The 13,310-nt window shown below is 44.5% G+C and overlaps 1 long non-coding RNA gene across 1 annotated transcript in view; it reads left to right on the top strand.

Annotated features, from left to right (window-relative positions):
- The first annotated feature begins 1,073 nt into the window (after positions 1-1,073).
- Positions 1,074-13,310, top strand: part of LOC101702390 (uncharacterized protein C16orf96) — a 42,709-nt gene continuing 30,472 nt past the window's right edge. Inside the window, exon 1 of the long non-coding RNA XR_015447881.1 lies at positions 1,074-2,450. This is a non-coding gene — a long non-coding RNA (uncharacterized protein C16orf96). The remainder of the gene's footprint in view (positions 2,451-13,310) is intronic.

The raw sequence follows: 13,310 nt of genomic DNA on the forward strand, positions 1-13,310 counted from the left end.
GTGTAAGGATTGTAGTTCAGTGGTAGAGTACTTGCCTCATATATATGAGGATCCGAGTCTTGCAAAAAAAAAAATAATAATACATACTCTCCAGATACAATGACACAGAGTAAACATTTCCTTTCCAAAAGTAAGGAAAAGGGGACTAGAAAGAAATTGGACAAAAGAAAGACTAAAACCCAGCAAGGTAAACTCTAAATCTTGTAGCTCAATGTCTGCCAACTGAAGCACATGGTGGTAAGAGGTGAGTTTCAAAGGCCTTGGGCAGTCTGATCTCTATAGTCTTAGGGGTTGAAGGCTACATGATCTCTCTGGTTCTGCTCATTGACGGGGTCCTTTGCACACATTCCTCATTTCTGGTGTGTCTAACTTCCTGGGGTCTTAATTGCAGCCTCAGTGAATGTGAATTAATCCTCCTTCCTGATCCAGAACACCAGGAAAGCACCTATAGATGACTTGGAGACTCCAAGCAGGCCCTGTGTGGAATATCCAGTTCCTTCTGAATGTTCTTTGGCCCAGGTTGAGCATGGCCCAGGGCAAGGTATATTCCTTCCCCACTATACCTGATGGAATTCATAGTAATAAGCAACAAAAGCCAATTTCTGAAAAAGCCAGATTTCTGAAAAGAAATCTCCTGAGAGGAGTTGAGTAGCCAGAGTTGTTGGAAGGGCTGGAGAATCTGCCATAGGTGCTTCATAGTCAACACCCTGGCACTGGCTTTTGGAACCTGGTCCCCCTAGCCCCATCTTAGTTTCTTGTTGCTGATATAATAAATCACCATAAATTTACTGGCTCAAGACAACTCAGAGTTATTATCTGTGTTTATGTTATTATCTGTGTGTGCATGTGTTACTGAGGATTGAACACAGGGCCTTCACACTGAACTACATGCCCAGCCCTTTTTAAATTTTTAAATTTTGAGACAGAGTCCTGCTAAATTGCCAAGGTTGGGCTCAAACTTGTGATCTTCATGCCACAACCTCCCAGAATACTGGGATTACAGGTATGCAATGTCAGAAGAACTTATCACAGGATCTGGGTTCGTGTTAGGTGGTTTGGGGGAGTGTCTGAGATAGTGAAACACTGGTTTTCAGCTTTTTTATGGGGAAGCCAGGCCAGAGTGGCCCTTCATGAATGGGAATCCTGAGTGGGCTTTTGTTGTATGCTGTATGCCAAGAATTCACAGGGCTGAGTGGGCTGGGAATCAGGCTCCAGGTGTAAAGTTGAGGGCCTTCCCTGCAGACTTCCCTAGGAGACTGGGCCAAGCAGGCTGCTGTTCAGTCCTCAGACTGACTAAGCAGGGCCTGACAGTAGCAGGGCCCTAGCAGCAGCCAGCTCATGGCCATGCCCTCAAAACTTATACAGGACTGAGACACTGCTCAGGAGAATTGGGTCTCAGTGAGCCCACCTCACATGGGAAGCAGAGTAGGGCCCAGAGAGAGACAGGGACATGTCGGACTCAGGGCAGATGATACCCTTCTCACTTCCTTGCTCTCCTAGCCAGAAAATGAAGCACCATGAGGGAAGATGTGTTTGGCCATGTCCAAAAAACTAACATAGTTCTTCAGACTCTCTTCTTAAAACCCAGGCCTTCCTGACTCCAAAAATTCTGTCTTCTGCCCTGATTCTAGAGACTTCAGGGACAAGCTGCCTCTATCACTTCCCCAACATGTTTCTTGAAAGAGCCATCAGCCTTACATAATGAGAAGACTTGAATGAAAAGGTTACTCATTTACTATTTAAACATTCATGAAATATTAAATGAGTACCTACTCTGGCTGAGGCTTGCCTGCGAGTACCTGTCCCTCTCCAGGCTCTCAGAAGCATGTCAACTTGATCATGTTCTCTGGTGTCCTAGCAACCAGAAACTCTGATCTGCACTCTAGCCAGGACAGAGGCCATTCCTCCCTGACTTCTAGGACTTGCAGCCTCCCCAAGCCTCTGAAGACCTGTCCATGCAGCTATTTAGGAGCACTGACGCCATCACTTTTTCCCAAGAACCTCAGCCCCTCTGACCCACCACCTGGCAAGATGAGCTTCTCGCTCACATTCACTGAGCTGGTCAATGTTGCCATACCACAGTATGGGATGGTGAACTTCAAGGCCCTACATCTTCTGCACCAGGGCATCCTGGAGCACATCCACATGGCTGATCTCAAGAAGGTCCTGTCAGGGGATGAGGACTTCCTCCAGTCCTCACAGGTGATGCTCATCCCAGGGAAGGAGATGCCCAGCCCATCCTTAGCCCCATGAAGCGGCTCAGCAACATCTTTGACCATGTGGTGAACCGTATTGACAAGATAGAGAACGAGCTGGCCACACTGCAGGACCTGCCCTCTACCACCCAGCTGCTGGAGGGAAGCCAGGGGACTGGCCAGCCCATTGAGGACCTGTGGCATCTGATCAAGCTGAGGAAGATGGTGGAGGGCAATGAAGAAGCCATGACAAAAGTACACCTCCAACCTGCAGAGGCCTCCCAGCCCATTTGCTCTGCTCCCAAGCATCTTGTCCTCTGTTCCTTCATGATAGGATATTCCATTGTGGAGAGGGGATGAAGCCAGACCTTGGAGTCAGACAGAACCAAAACTCCAGTCTTACATCTGGTCATTTATTGAGAAAAGCAGACACAAAGGTCCATATATTGTATGATGCCATTTATACACAATACTCAGAATAGGCAAATTCATAGACACAGAAAGTAGATCGGTGGTTTCCAGGACCTCGGGCAAAGGGGGAATGGGCAGTGACTGCTTAGTGAGTGTGGGGTTTCCTTTTGGGGTTATAGAAATATGAAAATGTTTTGGAACTAGTTAGAAGTTATAGACATGCAGTTGCCATTGAAATAAATGGTGCTGCATTGTTATTTTAAAAAAATTTTTTATAGGGGGCCAGGGATTTAGCTCAGTGCTTTCTGCCACCTGTCCTGCAAGTGCAAGGTCCCGAGTTTGATCCCCGGTACCAAAAAACAAAAAATTTTTATATGGCTGAGGATGAAATCTAGGGCCTCGTGCATGCTAGGCAAGTACTCTACTCCTGAGGTATATCCCCAGCTGAATTTGTTCCTTTAAAATGGTTAATTGTGGGGCCAGTGATTTAGCTCAGTGGCACTGCGCCTGCCTCACAAGCGCAAGGTCCTAAGTTCGATCCCAGGTACCAAAATTTAAAAAAAAGATTAATTGTATGTTATGTGACTGTCACTTCAATTAAAAAACATTAATTGGAGCTGGGGATTTAGCTCAGTGGTTTTGCCACCTGCTGCGCAAGTGCAAGGACCCAAGTTCAATCCCTAGTACAAAAAAAATATATATTAATTGAGGACCTACCAATGAGGGAGGCATCATGGTAGACATGGTGAACACAGAACTAGCAGGGGGAGACAGACAAAACACCCAGAACTAGCCATGTGAACAGAAGGGAGCAGCCAGTAACGGGCAGGCCCAGTTGGGAGTTGGACAGGTTCAAGTGACTTCAGGCTTTACTGTAGACTGCTGTATTTCTTGCTTCCCAGTTAGTGCAAAGTTAGTGTTCAATAGATAGTAGTCAAGGGCTGGAGATTTAGCTCAGTGGTTCAGGAGCCTGCCTCGAAAGCGCAAGGTCCCGAGTTCGATCCCCGGTACAAAAAAAAAAAAAAAAAAAAAAAAGAAGATAGTAGTCAGGAAGAATAAGAAAGGGAAAATAACAAGGATTACTGGTGAAGATGTTGAGAAACTGGAATCCTCACACATTGTTGCAGGGAATGGAAAATGGTGCTGCTGCTGTGGAAAACAGTCTGGCAGTTCCTCAAAGGGTTAAACATAGAATGACCATATGACCCAGCAGTTTCACTTCTGGGTATGTACCCCTGAAGAACTGAAAACAGGTGTTCAATTAAAAACTCACACACAGTGATCACAGCAGCATTCTTGACAATAGACAAAAGATGGAAATAACCAGTATCCCCCTACAAAAGGCAAGGGCGTTTATGTGAACTTGGCCACTGCCCTCTTTGAGCTTTGTGGCCTTGAGCAAAGCAACCCCTTTGCCTTCTTCTTTCTCATCTATAAAATGAAACTCTCAGTAACACTCAGCTATTGTGTGGGGTGAGTGAAGTAAAAGGCAAGGTTAACTAAGTAAATACTCTAGGGAGTGAATCACTTTGCTCTTGGGAAATGGGGAGGGTTATCTTGAGCTGAGAGGGAGAATGAGATTCCCCATGGAGAAGCTGGGCAGCAAGTCAGGAGTGAGAGAAAGAGCAGCAGCCAGGTTTGGGGCTGGGTCCAGCAGGGAGACTGTCCCCTAGGTTTCCACTGAAGGCTGGTATCTGAATATCCAAGGAGGGGTGGTCCATGTAGGGCAGCTTCACAGAGTATCCTACCTTCGCCTCTAACCTCCACCATAGTCTGGGGCCCAGACTGAGCTCTTGATGGTTAAAAAGCCACATACCAAGGGGTCAGGGATTTAGTTCAGTGGTGCTACCACCTGCCTCGCAAGCACAAGGTCCAAAGTTCGATCCCCAGTACCAAAAAAAAAAAAGCCACATGCCAGTGAGAATTAAAGAATTGTCACCAGTCAGGCATGGTGGCACACCCCTGTAATCCCTGTAGTCAGGAGGCTGAGGCAGGAGGATCACCATGAGTTTGAGGCCACCCTGGGCTACATAGCGAGTTCAAAGCCAGCCTGAACTACACAGGGAGTCACAGTTGATTGAAGGCAGAAGACAGCAAAAGCAAGCAAGGGATGGCCCCAGCTCTTTCTATCCTTTATATCTTATCCAGGCTACTTAGGGCAGGTAGCACTCACACCCATAATACAAGTGCCGTTGATCCTAGCATTGTACTATAAATCATTCCCAGCATCCCACACTCTAGAGCCAGCCACCTGAAAAACTCCCGTCTATGACTACATGAAGCTTGGAGGGGCTATCTAGACATAACCATAACACCCCCTATTTCTTTATTGTCCTTTCCCTTTGTCCCCTCTCCTCACCGTGTGCCAGGTAAACAAAATGCTTTGCATCTGTTCGCTCCTTTAAGCTTCCTATTAACTCAGTGGGGCAGGTGCTGTTATCCCTAGTTTTCAGATGGGGAAACAAAGGCACACAGAGGTTACGGTATTAGAAAACAGGGAAGCCAGTGGAAACCTGGACATTCTGGGGAGGTGGGTGGTGTAGGTATCTGAGCAAGAAGCAGTTCAAGGAAAGGGTGGAGTATGGTAATAGTTTGATGATGATTTGCTCCTACTAGGACTGTAGAACTCATGTTGAAACAGTGTATGGGATGCCAGGTATTTTAGCTCAGTGGTTCTGCCACCTGCTGTGCAAGCTCAAAGTCCCGAGTTCAATCCCCAGTTCAACAACAACAAAAAAAGTCCATGCATTAATGGAATTAATATGAGAAAATGAAAAAATGGAAACAAAGTCTGTAAATAGGGATGGAAGGGTTGACGGGAGGGCAGGGGAATGGGGAAAAAATAAGAACCAAGAGAGATTATGTAAAGGTGAAAATTTCCAATGATGAATGTCACTATATTGTATACCTAAAATGTGCCAATAATATTAATTTAAAAAAAAAACAGTGGGGGCCAGGGATTTAGCTCAGTGGTTCCACCGCCTGCCTTGCAAGCGGAAGGACCCAAGTTCGATCCCCGGTACCAAAAAACCCCCCAAAAAACAGTGCATGGGAAATGCTTGGCACAGAGTTGGATGTATTCTAGGTGCCCGATCTGTGCTCATTGTTATTATTCAGAGATTTGACCTGAGCAGAGAGGCAGGTGGATTGAGAGCCCTAGAGCCCTGAAGAATAGAGCTTGGAGTCTGTGGGAGGGAGGAAGAGCCCTGTTTGGCCAAGGTAGGGCTGATGGCAGGCAAGAGAGGCAAAGCAACACAAGGAGGAGCCCTAAGTAATTATTAAGTGGAAGAAGCCAGACATAAAGGGCTACAAGTTGTGATTTTATTTGTCTGAAATGTTTAGAAGAAGGAAGTCTATAGAGGAGAAAGTACATTGGTGGTTTTTGGAAAACAGGAACAGGGAGTGACTGCTGATGGAGACAGGATTTCCTTTTTGGGGAATGAAATGTCTTGAAACTACATTGATGGTGATGGTTGCACACTTTCTTTCTTTCTTTTTTTTTTTTTTTGCACACTTTCTAAATATACTAAATGCCATGGAATTATATGGTGTAATAATGTGTGCTTTACCACACAAAAGCAAAGGTTGGCAAATGAATTTTTTAAAAACTCCACACTTGGGAGGCTGAGGCTTAAGGATACAAGTTTAAGGCCAGACTGGGATATACAGCCAGACCTGTCTAAAACAAAACAATACCATGACTGGGCTGGGGTTATAGCTCAGTGCAGAACACTTGCCTCCCATCTCACATTTACAAGGCCCTGGCTTTGATCTCCAGCACTATAAAAAAGAAAAAGAAAAAAAAAACCTATGATCTAACTATATGGTTTCTACAAGTGACACACTGTAGATTGAAAGGCACAAATAAGTTGAAAGTAAAAGAAAAAGATACTCCATGAAAGCAGGAACAGAACAGAGCTGGGGGCTGTACCAACATCAGACAGAGTAGGGTTCAAGACAGACAGGGCTGCAGGGGTGGCCAAGGCCCTTGCAGGCATGAAGGATAGATACAAGTGTCTGGGGTCTGCCCTAGAGGCGGTCTATCCTCTGCCCCGCATGCCTTGATGGGTGAGGGCTTCTAGAATTCTCAAGTGCCTTGAGCAGCTGAACATGATCACCTGCTCAGTTTACAAAAGGACTCAAGGACAGGTTTGGGCTGGCTGTGCAGACATCAGAGGACTGACTGTACAGATAAGGAATGTCCCTGCAGTTAGAGAATGTTGCCTGGTCCCAGACTGACTGAGGTTTCCCAGAGTTACCACAATGACCCATTGAAGGGGGTTGCCATGGTAGCGATTCTAGAATGGCGCATGCTGCTTAGCCAAGTGTCTGCACTCAGCAGCCAATGAGGCTGGCAGACCAAATGCTGTATGAATAATGGGGGTTGCCTCACCTTTACCCCTCCACCCCTTTTCTCTGTGTCAGCTGGGTTGGTGTCCTTTGCTACCTTACTGGGAACCCCTCAGTGGTCACAGACTAAAGGGAGGGGAATCAGAAAACAGTTTGCCTCAACCTCACCCCAAACAGGGAGAATGGTGCTTGGAAAACTAGGGCAGACACCAATAGGGGTTTTGCCCCTGGGTGAGCAAGAAGCCTGGGAAGAACCACAAGTGTGACCCAAGACCTAGAGCCATTAGTTAGCATACTGCCAAATTTGGGGACTTGCGCCCCACAGGTCATAATAAAGCAGAGTTAGGCTGCAGAGCTTGTGAACCTGACCACTATTGACATTTTGGGTTAGATAATTCTTTGTGGCTTGGGGCTGTCCTGTGCATTGTAGGGTGCTGAGTGGCACCAGGGCCCCTACCAGTGGATAGCAAGAGCACGCCCTAAATGAGACAAATCAACAATGTCTCCGAACAGTGCCAGATGCCCACTGCCCCCAGATGGACTGCTGGATTAATAAACCTGGCCTCTGGTTTCACATGCCATCTTACAGAGCCATCCTGAGAATTCTGAAACCTCTGGCAGGCCATGTACCCACTGGGCACTTCCAAAGTCTGTCTGGGCACCAGCTCCCCCTAATGAGAGTTTTCAGAATTGAAGATTCCTGGGCCCCTCCCTGACCCCTAAGGTTCTGCATCTCTGTGAGGAAGCTGCCTTTCAGAGTGTGTCCTCTGTCTGATGGAGGCCTTGGTTTTCTCATCTCTAATGACAACCCTGGCAGCCAGCATCACAAGAGAAAATGAAGGATGTTTGTTATTAAGATTGTTTTTGTATAATCCTGTTTCCATGACATTGGTGCCATTATTAGGGAATTTTAATTTGTTGCTTTTTAAAAAAGTTTTTTGGTGGTTCTAGGGATTGAACGGAGGGCCTCATACTGAGCCAACCCCCCCCCCCTTTTTTTTGGTACCGGGGATCAAACTCGGGACCTTCCGCTTGCGAGGCAGGTGGCGGAACCACTGAGCTAGATCCCCGGCCCAACCTCCCCCTTTTTAAAGCAATATTGGAGATTAAACACAGGGCCTTTACACCAACCCACACCCTCAGCCCTTTTATTTTTTATTTTGAGACAGAGTCTCATTAAATTGCCCAAGGCTGGGCTCAAAATTTTATTCCTCCTGTCTCAACTTCCCAGAGTGCTGGGATTACAGGCATGCACTTCCACCTGACCTGTTTGGCATCCCACCTTTCTTATTTTTTATTTTGAGACAAGAGTCTTACTAAATTGTTCAGGCTGGCCTCAAACTTGCAGTCCTCCTGCCTCACCCTCACAAGTAGCTAAAATTGCAAGTGTGTGGCAGCTGTTTTTTAATTTCTTTTTTAAAAAATAAATTTTATTGGTACATTTTAGGTATACAATATAATGACATTCATCATTGGAAATTTGCACCTTTACACAATCTCTTCTCTGGGCTGGGGATTTAGCTCAGTGGTTCCACTGCCTGTCCTGCAAGCACAAGGACCTGAGTTCAATCCCTGGTACCAAAATAAATAAATACATACATACATACATACATAATCTCTTCTGGTTCTTATTTTTTCCCCATTCCCCCCGGCCTCCCTTCAACCCCTCCCTCCCTCCCCATTTACAAAGACTTTGTTTCCATTTTTTCATTCTCTCATATTAATTCCATTCCCTTCTTTGCTTTTTTGATTTCTTTTTTTTTTTTGGTACCAGGGAATCAAACCCTAGTCCTTGCACTTGCGCAGCAGGCGGTGAAACCACTGAGCTAAATCCCCAGCCCCAGGTTTTTTTATTTCTAAACTTCCTCCTCATTCTATTCCCCCAACAACCCAAACAACACCTATTGTATGTCACACAAAAGAAAGTGACTACACTTAAATTGGTATTTCATAACATTGCTTAAAGCTCTTGAAATACTTTGGATTTTAAGAGAATCAGGTTTTATTGTTTTAAGAGTAACAAATGTTGTTGTCCTCACCTTTCCACAGTGCTATGAAGTGCTTTTGTATTCCTCTTTGGGAAGAAGATGATATTAGCAGTTTTAGGACAATTTCCTTGGCTCTGGAAGGGGCTCTATGGGGCCAGCTAACTGAGTGTCTAGGCAATGCTTACTTTGAACCCCCTTGTAGGGCCCTTAATGGTTTTGTAAGCCCTTGGCCCTTGTCCAAGCCCTGCATTCTCAGAGCCTTCCCTAGAGACACATAGACCAAGCAAGCTTGGACAAGTCCAGCTTCTAGTTCCAGCTTTAGGCTGCCACACACTATGTGTCAGCTTCTGGAAAGGGCTAGTTCCCCCTGAACTCAGCCCTGACTGTGGCCTGAGGGCCTTAGGCAAAAAAAAGACCTTGACCCTTTCCTCAGGACCCCTCTGCTGTCCTTCTTCCCTAGGGTAAGAGCCCAAGGCTTGTTCCCAGCCCTGTGAGGCAGCAGCTGTGTCATGTGAGAAGCCTTTCTTGGTTCATGACACAGAATAGAACCCTATGTAAGAAAAGTGTCTCTTCCTCTTTTGTGTGCAGCCCTCCCCCTGGAGCAGCCCACCAGGTTCTGCCATCTTTTCCAGGCCATGCCTGAGCCTTACCTGTTTTAGGAAAGGGTGACTCCTGCTTGGGGTATTTGGTCCCTGGTCTTCCCTAGGGAGATGGATAGAGACAAGAAGCACCAGCAGCCAGGGATTTAGCTCAACAACACTGCACCTGCCTTGTAAGCACAAGGTCCTGAGTTTGATTCCCCGATACTGCAAAAACAAGCAACAACAACAAAAAGAAGCACTAGCAGAGAGGTAAGGGTCAACACACGGCAGGTCTCTCTGAAGAGCATTTTATACAGCAGATAAATTGTAAACCCATCCCATAATACCACTGTCGCTCCCAACAAAATCAGCAGCAACCCCTGACAGTGCAACAGACAGTATTGAAAATTTCCCCCATTGTTTATAAAGCAAAAATGCTGTTTTTTACCACTTCATTGAGATATTTTACACACCAAAAACCTCATGTATTTAGCTGGGTGTGGTGGTGTGTGCCTGGAATCTCAGCACTTGGAGGCTGAGGCAGGAGGGTCACGTGAGTTCAAGGCCAGCCTGAACTATATAAGGAGACCATGTCCCAGAATAAATAAAGTGTGCAGTTCAGTGATTATAGGATAGTGTGTTCACAGAGTGTGCAAGGAGCACTGTAGTCTAATTTTAGGATATTTTCAACATCGCAGAAAGAAACACCATAACCATGAGCAGTCTCTCTCCATTCCTGGCCTTCTTGAGCCCCTAATCTTTCATTTTACCTTAATATTTTCAAGGTTTGCTCCCACACAGGAGTATGTGTCAGTACTTTATTATTTTTATTACCAAATAATATTCTTTTGCATGGATATACCACATTTAGCTTATCAATTGATGGACAGTTGAGTTGTTACCATCTATAAACCATTATGAATAGTGCTACTATGAATATTGGTGTGTACGTTTTTATTTATTGTTTATTTATTTGTTTTTAAGGAAACAGTGTCTTCCCCCACCCTGTACTGGGGATCAGACTCTGACCTTGAGCTTGTCAGGCATGTGGCACCATGCCCAACTTCAAGTCTGTTCTGTTGATCAGTATGTGTACCCCTGTGTACCAGTACCACACTTTTTTTTTCAGTTCTGGGGATGGACCCCAGGGCCCTCATGCTAGGCAAGTGTTGTTATCATTGTGCTATGGCTCAGCCCTACCATGCTATCTTGATTATCATTGTATAGTGGTAAGCTTCGAAATATGGACGCATGAGGCTCCCTATATTGTTTTTCTTCAAAACTGTTTTGGCAACTGAGTGTGATAGTGCATGCCTATGATCCCAACTAGGTGGGAAGCTGAGGCAGAAGGATCACAAAGTCAAGGCCAGGATGGGTAATTTAATAAGACCCTGTCTCAAAATGAAATGAAAAGGCTGGGGGTGTAGCTCAGTGGTAGAGCACTTACTTAGCATGTATGAGGCCCTGGGTTTGTTCCTCAGCACTGGAAAAAAAAGTTTTTTGTTTTTGTTTTGTGGTACTGGGGATAGAATTCGGGTCCTTGCACCTGTGAGGCAGGCACCTGAACCACTGAGCTAAATCCCCAGCCCTAGAAAAAAAGTTTTGGCTATTTTGGCTTCTTGGATATTCCATGTTTATCAGCTTGCCAGTTTCTATGAAGAGATGAGATGATGGGAATTAGGTTGGATCTGTAGATTAATTTGGAGAAAATTACCATTTTAACAATGTCAAATCTTCTGATCCACAGGAGATTAAGTTTTTTTTATTCAGATCATCTTTGTTTTCTTTCAAACATCTTTATGAGGTCAGACTCAGAGTTGCCTGCCTGTCACCCCAGGTACTCTAAGGGCTGAAAGAGGCAGATCAGAAGTTCAGGGCTACCCTGGGCAATTTAGCAAGAACTTGATTTTAAAAAAAGAAAGGCTGGGAGTATAGCTCATTGCAAAATCTGGGTTCCAACCTAGTACTGCAAAGACTAAAATGTAGTTTTGCATTTTTGTTGAATTTGTTCCTCAGTTTTGTTTTTGGTTTTTTTTTTTATGCTATTATAAGTAGAATTTTTTAGTTTCACTTTCTGATTATGTGTTGTATATGTCTAGGAACACATTTGGTTTTTTGGGTTTTTTGGGTATCGGGGTTTAAACTCAGTCAAGACCTTGCACTTGCAAGGTAGGCGCCAGAACCACTGAGTTAAATTCCCGACCCATTTGTTTGTTTTTTGAGACAGGGTCTCCCTATGTTGTTCAGGGTGGCCTTGAACTGACTATGTAGCCCAGGCTGGCCTTGAACTCATGGCAATTCTGCTTTAGCATCCTGAGGGCTGGGATTACAGGTGTGTCACCACACCTATTTCCTAATACTTCTTTTTTTTTTTTTTGGTACCAGAGATCGAACTTCGGTCCTTGCGCTTGCACAGCAGGCAGTGAAACCACTGAGCTAAATCCCCGGCCCCCTAATACTTCTTCAATTTTTTTTTATTTTTGAGGCAGGATCTTATTAAGTTGCTAAGTAGCCCAGGCTGGGTTTACATTTATGATCCTCCTGTCTCAGCCTCCCAGAACACTGGGATTTAGGTGTGTGCCACCATACCTGGCTTGATTTTTGTATGTGGATAATATACACTGCAAACTTGTTGAACTCATTTATTCATTCTAATAGTGGATTCCTTAGGATTTTCTATTTGAAGATAATGTCTTCTGCAAAATGATTTTACTTCCTTCCCAATTTGGATGCCTTTTTCTTCTTTTTGTAACCTAATTGCACTGGAGACAGCCTCTGAACAATGCTGAATATAAGTGGTAGGACCAGACATTGTCTTGTTCCCGATCTTAGGAGGAAATTGTCCAGCCTTTCACCATTAGGTATAATGTGAACTCTTTTGGGGGGATTTATTTTATTTGTGGTGTTTAGGATTGAGCCTAGATGCACACATCTTAGACAAGCTGTCACAGCTACACCCTCTGTTCTAACTCTGAGTCCTTTGTTATCATTCATCTTGTGGGAGAAGTTCTATTCCTGGCTTATTGAATGGTTTTGGTTTTTGCTTTTGCTTTCTTTGCTGTACTGGGGATTGAATGGAGGAACTTTACACTAAGCTACATCCCTAACGCTTTTTCTATTTTGAGACAGGGTCTCTCTGAATTGCTGAGTTGTCCAGATGTGCCTCAAACTTGCAATCCTTCTACCTCAGCCTCACAGAGTGATGGGATTACCAACATGTACCACTATGCCTGAGCTTGAATGTTTTTATCATGAGCGTGATAGATTTTATCTAGTGCTTTTTCTGTATCGAGGTGATCACGTGTGTGTTTAACTGATAGTTTGTTTGCTTCTTATTAATAGAATGTATTATATTAATTATTTTCTTTTTGTGTGTATGGTGGTACAGGGATCAAACCTAAGGCCTGGCAAGTGCTAGGCAAGTACTGTACTGATGAGGTACATCCCAATCCTTATTTATTTATTTATTTATCTTTTTAAATTTTGAGATGCAGTCTACTAAGCTGCCCAGTCTGGTCTTGACTTTGTGATCCTCCTGCTTCAGCCTCTCAAGTAAACAGTTGGGATCACAGACATGTGCCACTATGCCCACCTACATTGATGTTTTGGTGTTGAATGATTTGAACCCTTGGGATTAATCTAATTTGGCCATAGTATGTAATTCTTTCTATAAGTTTTAGATTCAGTTTGTTAGTATTTTGTTGTGGACTTTTACATCCATATTTCAGTCTTCTTTCTTGTGATGTCATTGTCTGTTTTGGTATCAAGGTAATACTGGATGTATG

This window comes from Heterocephalus glaber, unplaced genomic scaffold (assembly GCF_053883595.1).
Source record: "Heterocephalus glaber isolate CG9 unplaced genomic scaffold, H.glaber_assembly_v1.0 deba00001781, whole genome shotgun sequence".
Taxonomy (NCBI): Eukaryota; Metazoa; Chordata; class Mammalia; order Rodentia; family Bathyergidae; genus Heterocephalus; species Heterocephalus glaber.